Raw genomic sequence first — 11,937 nt, 5'->3', positions numbered from 1 at the left:
CTAAATATCTTCTTGAAGATAATAACCCTCATTCATCATGCATGCCTGCAGTCATTCACTGAAAAAAGAGTTATTGAGCATCTCCGATATGTCAATGAGAGCAATCGAAATCAAGTTCCTGTCCTTGTTAATCAAGTCAGATGTCAAACAGTCAAATAATTTTTTTACTATTATAAATAATATTTTTATTTAGTTTATTATTCTAACCTCTAAAAGTCAAGATTTTTCTTTTCTTTTCTTTTTTTCCAATGGAGTCTTTGCTCTGTCGCCCAGGCTGGAGTGCAGTGATGCAATCTTGGCTCACCGAAACCTCTGCCTCCACGGTTCAAGCGATTCTCCTGCCTTATGCTCCTGATTAGCTGGGATTACAGGTGCCTGCCACCACACCCAGCTAATATGTTTGTATTTTTAGTAGAGATGGGGTTTCCCCATGTTGGCCAGGCCATTTTTTTTTTTTTTTTTTTGGTAGAGAAGGGAATCTTGTTATGTTTCCCAGGTTGGTCTTGAACTGTTGGCCTCCAGTGATCCTCCTGCCTTGGCCTCCCAAAGCACCAGGATGACAGGTGTGAGTCACCATCCAAGGCCATGATTTTTAACTGTTTTTCAAATGCATTATGCTTACAAACTATATCTCTATTTTTAAAAATACAATGTAATTATTATACTGTATTGTGGAAAGAAAAAGAGAGAAGCTGATTAGGAGTCAAGAAGACTTCTTATAGATATTAAGATTTGAGCTACATCTTGAAGGATGAGAAATAGCTTATCACTTTGAGAAAAGGAAAAGGATTTAGGGCAAAAGAAAAACCAGTGGACGCATGACTGAACATCTTATGTTGGCATAAAAGAGGCTGGATACAATGTACAAAGGAGAGTAACAGGAGTCAGAATAGAGGAGGGGCTGAGGCCAGATCACGGAAGACTTTACTGGAAGGTTTTCACGTAAAATGTGATGCAATTACATTTGTGAACCAACTTTATTTGATTCCATGTGTCAACCTGAAATAATTCAAAGCACTAAAATTTAGTTTTAAAGAGTTTATTTAAGCTAAAAGCTGGTAATTGCCATCTGGAAAACACAGATGCAAGAGAAACGGGGTCAATGTTCTGAAATTAAAAGTTAAGTTTTTGAGGCTGGGCGCAGTGGCTCATGCCTGTAATCCCAGCACTTTGGGAGCCTGAGGCAGGAGGATTGTTTGAGCCCCAGAGTTCAAGACCAGCTTGGGCAACATAGCAAGACCCTATATCTACAAAAAATAAATTTATTAAATTTATTTTTAAATTATACACACACACACACACACACACACACACACACACATATATATATAATTACATTAAGTCATAAATAAGGCAATCTTTTTTGAAACCATCATTGAAGATATGCTTGCCCTAAAGATTAAAAAGTTAAGGAAACCATTTGCTTTAGACAAAATAAAAAACCCCACATAAATCCTGGTAAATTAATGTATAAGTATGCATGCATACTTATACAACACTAGCAGGCTGAAATTAAAATAATTCAACAATTTTTATTCTTCTTTTTAGCCAAATTCTCAAGTCTAATCTGATTCCTTTTTTGCTTTGTCTGATTCATGTTAATTTCTGGAACTGGTTTAAATTTTTATAATACAGTAAATTTGGGTCATGAAGGCAAGAATGTAAGTTACTGCTACTGTTGTATAAGTATATGTATGTATACTTCTATATTAATTTCTCAGAATTTATGTGGGATTTTTTTTGTGTGTGTCTAAAGCAAATGTCTTCCTTAACTTTCTAATCTCTAGGGCAAGCATATTTTCCAAGCCAGCTGTTTCCAAGAACAGTTTTATTTTTATTTTTAAACACATTTTCTTTCCAACTTTTAGGTTCAAGGGGTACATGTGCAGGTTTGTTATATAGGTAAATTGTGTGTTGCAGGGGTTTGGGGTACATATGATTTTGTCACCCAGGTAATCAGCATAATACCCAATAGGTAGTTTTTCAAACCTTACCTTCTTGTCACCCTCCACCCTCAAATAGGCCCCATTGTCTATTGTTCCCCTCTTTGTGTTCATGTGGATTCAATGTTCGGCTCCTAGTTATGATACGAGAACATGTGGTATTTGGTTTTCTGTTCCTGCTTTAATTCACTTAGGATAATGGCCTCTGGCTCCATCTATATTTCTGCAAAGGTCATGAGCTCATTTTTCATAGCCATGTAGTATTCCATGGTATATACGTACCACATTTTCTTTATCCAGTCCACCATTGATAGGCATCTAGGTTGACTTCATGTCTGTGCTATTGTGAATAGTGTTGCAATGAACATACACGTGCATGGGAAAACTTCCCTTGGATACCTTTCATAGTATTGCTTTCTTCTCATGTTGAAAAATGCTTTTAGCTGCTTCTGATTGATTCTGCCTTTCCAGACTGGTGTTGCGATGACTATGCTCATGTCAATGAAAGTATGGGCCGTCCCCAGGCTCTGGAACAGGACTGGAGTAATTACTTGTTTTTGATGCTCAGCTGTATTGTTTCCCATCTGAAGGAAAACTCATTTCCTCTGTACTTTACTCTCGACACTCACATCACTTCACTGCTGACATCAAATGCATGTTGCTGTTGCTGTTGTAGTTTTCCCACACCAACCGATTCTCCAACTGTCTGGACACAACTAGGTAACCCACAATTCAAATAAATTCCAACGCTACAACCTGAACTTAGCCCAAACTCCTCAGAAGAAGGGCTCAGTCCTGCAAGACTGTTCCTACTTCATATGCCAACTCCAAGTCCAGGTCATCATGTATGCTTCTGACTGACCAGCTATTAATTGGAAGTTCCCACAACCACCACACCCCTGCCAACTTCACTTTTAATAATTTGCTAGAACTGGCTGGGCACAGTGACTCATGCCTATAATCCCAGCCCTTTGGGAGGCCGAGGTGGTAAATCACCTGAGATCGGGAGTTTGAGACCAGCCTGAGCAACGTGGCGAATTCCCATCTTTACTAAAAGTATAAAAACTAGCCAGGCATGGTGGTGCTCACCTGCAATCCCAGCTACTTGGGAGGCTGAGGTATGAGAATTGCTTGAACCCAGGAGGCAGAGGTTGCAGTGATCCAGGATCACGCCACTGCACTCCAGCCTAGGCAACAAAGCAAGACTCCATCTCAAAGAAAAAAAAAATTGCCGGAACAGCTGGAAGAGCTCAGGAAAATAGTTTACTTACTGTATTGCCAGTTTACCATGACAGGATACAACTCAGGAACAGCCAGATGGAAGAGACGCATAGGGCCACGTAGGAAGGAAAGGGTGTGCAGTTCCCATTCCCTCTTCAAGCACACCACCCTCCCAACACCTCCCCATGTTCCCCAACCTGGAAGCTCTCTCTGAACCCTGTCCTTTTGGGGTTTTACTGAGGCCTCATTCTGTAGGCATGATTGATTAAGTCATTGGCCATTGGTGATTAAGTCAATCTTCAATACCTCTCTCTTAAAGAGATGTGAGGATTTGGGGGCTAAAAGTTCAAACTCTCTAACCACCGGTAACCACATGGTTAGTTCCCCTGGCAACCAGCTGCCATCTGAGGCTATCCAGGAGCCCCCAGCTACCAGTCATTCATTAGCATACACAAAGACACATCACTTCAGTGACAAATGGTTTTAGGATTACTGATTGCTGTATTAGTTCATTCTTGCATTGTTATAAAGAAATACCTGAGTCTTGGGAATTCATAAAGAAAAGAGATTTAGGCTGGGCTCAGTGGCTTATGCCTGTAATCTTGTCACTTTAGAAGGCGGAGATGGGTGGACTGCTTGAGCTCAGGAGTTTGAGCCCAGCCTGTGGAATATGGTGAAACCCCATCTCTACCAAAAATACGAAAATTAGCTAAGCTGGGTGGCTCACATCTGTAGTCCCAGCTACTCAGGAGACTGAGGTGGAAGGATCGCTTGAGCCTGGGAGATTGAGGCTGCAGTGAGCTATGATCACACTATTGCATTCCCACCTGGGTGGCAGAGTTAGACCCTGTCTCAAAAAACAAAAAAGAAGAGTTTTAATTGGCTCAAGGTTTCACAGGCTGTACAGGAAGCATGATACTGGCATCTGCTCAGCTTCTGGGGAGGCCTCAGAAAACTTACAATCATGGTAGAAGATAAAAAAGCAGGAGCAGGCATGTCTTATATGACAGGAGCAGGAGTAAAAGAGAAGGGGGAGGTACCATACATTGTTAAACAACCAGATCTCGTGAGAACTCACTGTCACAATGAAGTAGGAAAGACCACAAACCAACCTCGGGAACTGAACTGAGAAGGAAGTGGTGATTTATTTGGCGGGGAGCTGTGGCGGGCCTGAATGCCCCAATAGCCGAGCTCCCCAAAAAGAAAATTATTGCCCTTTTAAAGGCTTACAACTCTAGAAATTACATGTGAAAAGATCTTGATCCATGAAGTAGGCATGGGATATATGACTTAGGTGGGGGGCTGATCGTGTTTAAGTGAAAACAATGCCTTCCAGAAAGATTCCTCCATACCATATCCATGATCTACAGATGGGATTGTGGTTAGCAGTAAGGGTCTTATCCTTAACCTGGCCAGTGGTGCCATCCGGCCCCTCTTCTGGCTGACTTCTAACTTCTCCTTTTGAGATGTAATGTAGAAGGCTGAAGGGGAAGTGGCCTTAGAAGCTGAAGAAGATTAAAGGTCTCCTTCCACAATGAGAACAGTACCAAGGAAATGGTACTAAACCATTCATTTATGAGAAATCTGCCCCATGACCCAATCACCTCCCACCAGGCCCCACCTCTAACCTTGAGGGTTATAATTCAACTTGAGATTTGGTGGGGACACAGATCCATAGCATATCAAACTGTGTGCCAAGGGATGAAGGGATAGTGATCAAATATATATTTCTTATTATTATTTTAAAAAATAGAGATGGGGTCTCATTACATTGCCCAGGCTGGTCTCAAACTTCTGGGCTCAAGCAAGCCACCTGCCTTGGCCTCCCAAAGGACTAAGACTACAAGCATGAACAACCGTGCCCCACCTATTTCTTTTTATTTTACACTATCCCATACTCAAGATTACATGAGAAAGTCCAATATGGAAATAGATAACAGTTGCTCCTCTCTTCTTCCCAAGAAAAGTATCAAAGCCATATTATTGTGCAGGGGAATTCTACCAAATCTTTTAAATGCAGATAATTCCAGTTTCTTTTAAACTATTCTAGAGCCTAGAAAAAGAAGAAAAGCTTCCTAATTATTTTGATTCATTTTTATGAAGGGAGTATAAAACATATAACCAAGAAAGACTACAAAAGTTACAAAAGCTAAGGCCCTGTGTGGTGGCTCATGTCTGTAATACCAGCACTTTGAGAGGCCAAGGTGGGAGGATCACTTGAGCTTAGGAGTTCAAGAAGAGCCTGGGCAATCTAGGCAGACCTTGTCTCTACAAAAAAATTTTTTTAATTAGCAAGACACAGTGATGTGTGCCTGTAATCCCAGCTACTTGGAAGGCTGAGGCGGGATGCTCACATGTGTCCAGGAGTTGGAGGCTGCAGTGAGCTACGACCATGCCACTGCACTCCATCCTGGACAACAGTGCGAGACTCTGTCTCAAAAAACAAAAAATACAAAGCCATAGACTAGTCTTTCTATTTATATCAATACTAAATAAATTATTAACAAACAGAATCCAAGGGCAATTTACGGCCATGAAGGTTTTTCTCCTATGAATATATGGATAGCTCAATTCTAGAAAATCTAATAATATGTATTACCTACTACATGATCATCTCCATGGATGCTGAAAAGGAATCTGACAAAATTCAACAATGATCCTAGATAATAAAACAAAGAAACTTTCTGGTTTTTTAAATTTGAGACAGTCTTGCTTGTTGCCCAGGCTGGAGTGCAGTGGCATGATCTCGGCTCACCGCAACCTCTACCTCCCGGGTTCAAGCAATTCTCCTGCCTCAGCTTCCTGAATAGCTGGGACTACAGGCGCGTGCCATCATGCCAGCTGATTTTTTGTACTTTTAGGTCCAATGGGGTTTCACCGTGTTAGCCAGGATGGTCTTGATCTCCTGACCTGATGATCCATTCACCCTGGCCTCCCAAGGTGCTGGGATTACTGGCAAGAGCCACTGTGCTGGCCAAAACAAAGAAATTTTAAATAAAGGAAGTGTTGATCATAAAGCCAAACTTCATATATATTTGAAGAGGTTTATTCTAAGCCAATATCAATGACTGTGGCTCAGGTTACAGTCTGGTTTTACACTGTGGCGTGGGGAGTGCTTGCGTGAAGGAAGACAAGGTTCTTGTTTTGTAGACGAAGCCTCCAGGCAGCAGCCTTAGAGAGAAGAGACAGTAAATGTCCCTCTTAAAGGTGTCAGCCTGTCATTTAATCTCTCTTAGATCTGGGAAAGACCTAGAAACAGAAGCAGATTCTTTACAAATGCAAACTTCCCCACAAAAGACAGGTTTGCAGGGCCGTTTCAAACTATGTTAAGAAAATATATTTTGGGGTAAAGTATTTTTATTGGCTTCAGGATCAGCTATCTGTTATGTAATGCTATATCAGACTTGGGTTGGAGTTTGCTATTTTATTGCCAAAGTGCCTGTTTTGTCAGTCTTATGCTCTGTATTTTAACAGTGATGCTGGTAAGTTAAGCCCGAACACCAAAAGAGAAGAGGACATGAGCCATGTCCCACCTCCCTTCCCCTTCATAGCCTGAAATGTTTTGAGACAAGTTCTCACTCTGTCACCCAGGCTGGAGTGCAGTGATGATATGACTCACTTCAGCCTCGAACTGTCAGGATCTAGTGATCCTCCTCTCTCAGCCTCTGGAATAACTGGGACTTCAGGAACAGGCCACCACACCCAGCCAATTTTTAAAAGGTTTTGTAGAGATGGGGTCTTGCCATGTTGCCCAGGCTGGCCTCAAACTCCTGTCAAGCTATTTTCCCACTTTGGCCTCCTAAAGTGTTGGGATTACAGATGTAAGCCCTCCTGCCCAGACACATACCTAAATTATTTGAAAAAATTTTTGATTATGATAAAACCACAAAAATTCTTTAAGATCTTAGGGTAGAATTGTTTTGTAACTTTGGAAAAACAAAAACTTCATTAAAAACGTGTGGAACACTTAACTATATGATACGGTAAATTTCTTGAAGACTATAAAATACTAAATTGATTCAAGAACAGCTAGAATCTGACTAGAGCAATAATCATTAAATAATTGAAAAGGCACTGAGCACTTATGGGGGCCAGCCTGCAAGGTGCTTTCAAGTAACTTTTGCTTCTACTGTCAGGACCTTAGATAGTCCCCTCTCTGAATCAGGGCTAAATCAGAGCTGGCCCAGTAACCAACAGAATAAGAAAAAAAGTGACAGTGTGTGTCTTCCAAGACTAGGTTATTAAAAGGCATTGTGTCTTTTACCATGCTCCTTTTAAGTGCTTACTCTAGGGCAAGCTTGCTCAGCCTGCAGCTTGTGGGACACATGTGGCCCAGAATGGCTTTGAATATGGCCAACACAAATTCATAAACATTCTAAATATATTATGAGATTTATTTTTGTAATTTTTTTAAGCTCATCAGCTATCACTAGTGTTAGTGTATTTTATGTGTTACCTAAGACAATTCTTCTTCCAATGTGGCCCAGGGAAGCCAAAAGATGAGATACCCCTGCAGTCTAGGGGAAGCCAGTCGCCATGCTGTGAGGACACTCAAGCAGTCATGTGGAAAGACCCAAGAAAAAAGGAAAAGAGGTTCCTGGCTAATAGCCAGTACTGGTCTGGCAGTCATGTTAGTGAGACATTTTGATCCTCCAGCCCCAATGAAGTTTTCTGATCACTGCAGCCTCAGCCAATATCTGCAACCTCATGAGAAACTTCAAGCCAGAACCACTTAATGGAGCTGCTCCCAAATTCCTGACTCTCAGAATCAATGAGATAATGAATGGTTATTGTTGTTCTAGCCCACTGAGTTTTGGGATAATTTCTAACACAGCAATAGATAAACAATACAGAAATCTACCTCTTAAAAATGCACTAAACCAATATAGCTTTAACAAACTTCTTTTGGGCCTTCAAGAAATTGACCATATTTACACTATTTAAACTCTTCTAGGGCATAAAAAAGAAATATTTCTAATGCATCCTGTGAAATAAACATAACTCTGATATGAAAACCAGACCAGGTATAGTATCCAGCAAATAGCCAAATAGAGAGATAGGCAGAAACCCAGAGAGACAAACATTCAAACGTTTAAGCTATCTCAGCTATAACCATAGGTACAGATATCCTAATTAAAATATTTGTGAATTTGATCCAACAGTGTATCAAGATAATAAAACATTGTAATTAGAGTCTGATTAAATTAGTCATTAGAAAAAAAATTATCATCGTAATTCACTATAGCATATCAATAAAAAAGTTTATAATAATCTCAATAGATGCTAAAAAAAATCACTTGATAAAATTCAGCAGCAATTACATTGACCACATCTTAGTAAACTAGGGTTAAAATAAACCTGGAAAGGAGTGAAAGCAGAAACTTTCAATAAGTCCAGTGCATAATATTAATCATTTAAAGAATTCCCATTTAAATTAGAAGAAAAGCAAAGATTTCCACTAACAATACTATTATTGAAAACTTGTACTTGAAATTTTACCCAATTTAATGAACTCAGAAAAAGAGAAATATTAAGGAAGAAACAGAACTTATTTTGCAAGTATATAGTTGAAACTATAGAACTAAGTCTATAGGTAGAATTAATCAAAAGAGCAAAAGAGAGGACAAAGGAGTCTAATATGATGTCTTAATAACAGGTCAATGTACAAAAATTAAAGAAATAATCGATTTGGAAATAACATACAAAAAGTCTCATTTACAACAACAGAAAAGTATAAAATACTTAGGAACAGAGACAACAATAAATGGGTACACTTGTATTAAAAAACTAGAGTGGCTAGGTGCAGTGGCTAACACCTGTAAGCTCAGTAATTTGGGAGGCCAAGACAGGAGGATTGCTGAAGGATAGGAGTTTAAGACCAGCCTGGGTCTTACAAATTTTTATCTCTACAGAAAATAAAAATAAATTTAAAAAAATTTTTTAAAGAAAACTGTTTTCAAAGATATAAAAGACATGAGTAAGTGAAGAGAGACATGTATTTCTGGAATGGACCAACAAACTATGCAAAGACTTTAAGTTTTTCAAATTAAGGTATAAATTCAATATAATTCCAAACAAAATTTTACCAATTTTTCAAAATGACAAACCAACTTGAAATTTTATATGAAAGAGAAAATGGTTGGTAAAAGCTGCCTCCTTATTTTTATAAATTAAAAAAAAATGGAGAAGGGAAAGTTGCCCTATTAGATAATAAAACATACTATAAAGCTATAGTAATTAAAACAGTGTGGTATCAGTGTAGAAGAATAATATCAACAAATACTATCTATGTAACAGTAAGCTCAGAATAGATTTATTTTTAAATAATAATTCTGTTTATAATACAAGAAACATTTCAAATAAGCAAAAATGAACCATTAAATAATTGGTATTGAAATCATTGGTGATTCATCCAGAAAGAAAACTATGCTAACATTCTTGCCTCAAAGTATGCTATAAATGTTAAAAACAGAACTATGAAGAAAATATAGGAATACTGTACATTCATAACCTTGGGTAAAGAAGACCAAGAAAAAGATGTGCTGGCTATTAGCCAGGAACCTCTGTTCCTAACCACATAAAAATTTAAAATTTTAATACTAAGAAAGAGATCATAAATGATTTTTTTTTTTTTTGAGATAGGTTCTTGCTCTGTCACCCAGGCTGAAGTGGTATAATAACAGCTCACTGTAGCCTGGACCTCCCAGGCTCAAGCTATCCTCCCACCTCAGCCTCCCGAATAACTGTAATTACAAGCATGCACCACTATGCCTGGCTTATTAGCATATTTTTTGTAGAGACAGGATCTCACTTTGTTGCCCAGGCTGGTCTCAAAATCCTGAGTTCAAGTGATCCTCCACACATAACCTCCCAAAATTCTAGGATTACAGGCATGAGCTACCATGCCCAGCCTTTAAATAAAATTAATAGACAAGTGACATGCTAGAAAAAAAAGAATTTGCAACATATTTTACAAATATTAATATTCCTATTATACAAAAAGTTTCTATAAATCAAAAAGAAATATATACCATCCTAGTTTGAAATATGGACAAAAATGTGCTCATTTTGATAACACATATACTAAAATTGGAATGATACAGAGAAGATTAACATGGCCCCTGTGCAAAAATTACCACAAATGCATGAAGTATTCCATAGTTTTTCACTTATTTCTAAAATTCTAAAAAGCATAAATTGGTTAAATCTTTAAAATTGAGCCAGAGGAGATTTTATATGTGTGTGTGTGTGTGTGTGTGTGTGTGTGTGTGATATTTATACATATATATGTATATGTATGTATAAATATCACACACACACACACACACACACACACACACACATTTCAGATGGAGTCTCACTCTGTCACCCAGGCTACAGTGCAATGGCATGATCTCGGCTCACTGCAACCTCTGCCTCCCTGGTTCACGTGATTCTCCTGCCTCAGCCAGCCTCTTGAGTAGCTGGGATTACAAGCACCCACCACCATATCTGGCAAATTTTTGTATTTTTAGTAGAGACAGGATTTCACCATGTTGATCAGGTTGGCCTCAAACTCCTGACCTCACGTGATCCATGTGCCTCAGTTTCCCAAAGTGCTGGGATTATAGGTATGAGCCACCATGCCTGGCCTATATTTTTATATTACAAAAACATTAATAATAATAGCATACTGATGTTTAAAGGGAAAATAAATAAAATGTGAAGTCATTTCCATTATCTTTTTCTCCAAATTCCCTAGGACAGTGATTTCTCCCATATCACCCCGACCTCCTGTTTTGAGCAATGGAACCATTCTTCAAACAAAAGCTTGTGCAGAATGTCTCTGTGAAATGCTGATGAGTGGCCGGGCGTGGTGGCTCACACCTGTAATCCCAGCACTTTGGGAGGCCGAGGTGAGTGGATCACCTGAGGTCAGGAGTTTGAGGCCAGCCTGGCCAACACGGTGAAACTCTGTCTCTACTAAAAATACAAAAATTATCCGGGTATGGTGGCGCATGCCTGTAATCCTAGCTACTAAGGAGGCTGAAGCAGAAGAATCGCTTGAACCAGTGAGCTGAGATCATGCCATTGCCATTGCACTCCAGCCTGGACAACAGAGAGACCCCATCTCAAAAAAGAAGAAAGGCTGATGAGCGAGGAGCTGATCTGGTTGAAGCAGGAAAGCTTCCTACCTTACTGCCTTGTAACTCCTGCAGCTCAGCTAAATGTTTTTGCTAACCCTCACCAGAGAATTCCCTTGGTTCTTTCAACTACTGACACCTGGGCTTTCAACAGATTTTCATTCAAGTTTCATTTATAGGCGAACACACAATAATCCACCATCTGTTAATGTCAAGATATTGGTATTCAGTTGACCCTTAAACAACACTGGTGGTTTGAGTTGCACAGCTCCACTTAGACAGATTTTCTTCCCCTCTGCCGTCCCTGAGACAGCTAAGTAACCCTTTCTCGTCCTCCTCCCCTCCAGGCTACTCAAAGTGAAGACAACAAGATGAAGATTTTTATGATGATTCACTTCCATTTAATGAATAGTAAATGTATTTTCTCTTCCTTACGATTTTCTTAATAACATTTTCTCTAGTTTATACGATAACAGTGCATAATCCATATAACATATAAAGTATGTGTTAATTGTGTGTGTTATCGGTAAGGCTTCTGGTCAACAGTAGGCTATCAGTAGTTAAGTTTTGGGGGAGTTAAAAGTTTTGTTTGCTTTTTTATTCTTTTTTTCTTTTTCTTGAGACAGAGTCTCGCTCTGTTGCCCAGGTTG

At 39.2% G+C, this 11,937-nt stretch overlaps 1 non-coding gene across 1 annotated transcript; it reads left to right on the top strand.

Annotated features, from left to right (window-relative positions):
- The first annotated feature begins 10,223 nt into the window (after window positions 1-10,223).
- Window positions 10,224-10,329, top strand: LOC120365144 (U6 spliceosomal RNA). The gene has a single exon (XR_005580163.1). It is a non-coding gene; the product is annotated as a U6 spliceosomal RNA (small nuclear RNA).
- The last annotated feature ends 1,608 nt before the right edge of the window (window positions 10,330-11,937 follow it).

The sequence above is a fragment of the Saimiri boliviensis genome, chromosome 7, assembly GCF_048565385.1.
Source record: "Saimiri boliviensis isolate mSaiBol1 chromosome 7, mSaiBol1.pri, whole genome shotgun sequence".
NCBI lineage: Eukaryota > Metazoa > Chordata > Mammalia > Primates > Cebidae > Saimiri > Saimiri boliviensis.
Note: the sequence above shows the minus strand (reverse complement) of the source record. Positions and strands in the feature narration are given on the sequence as shown.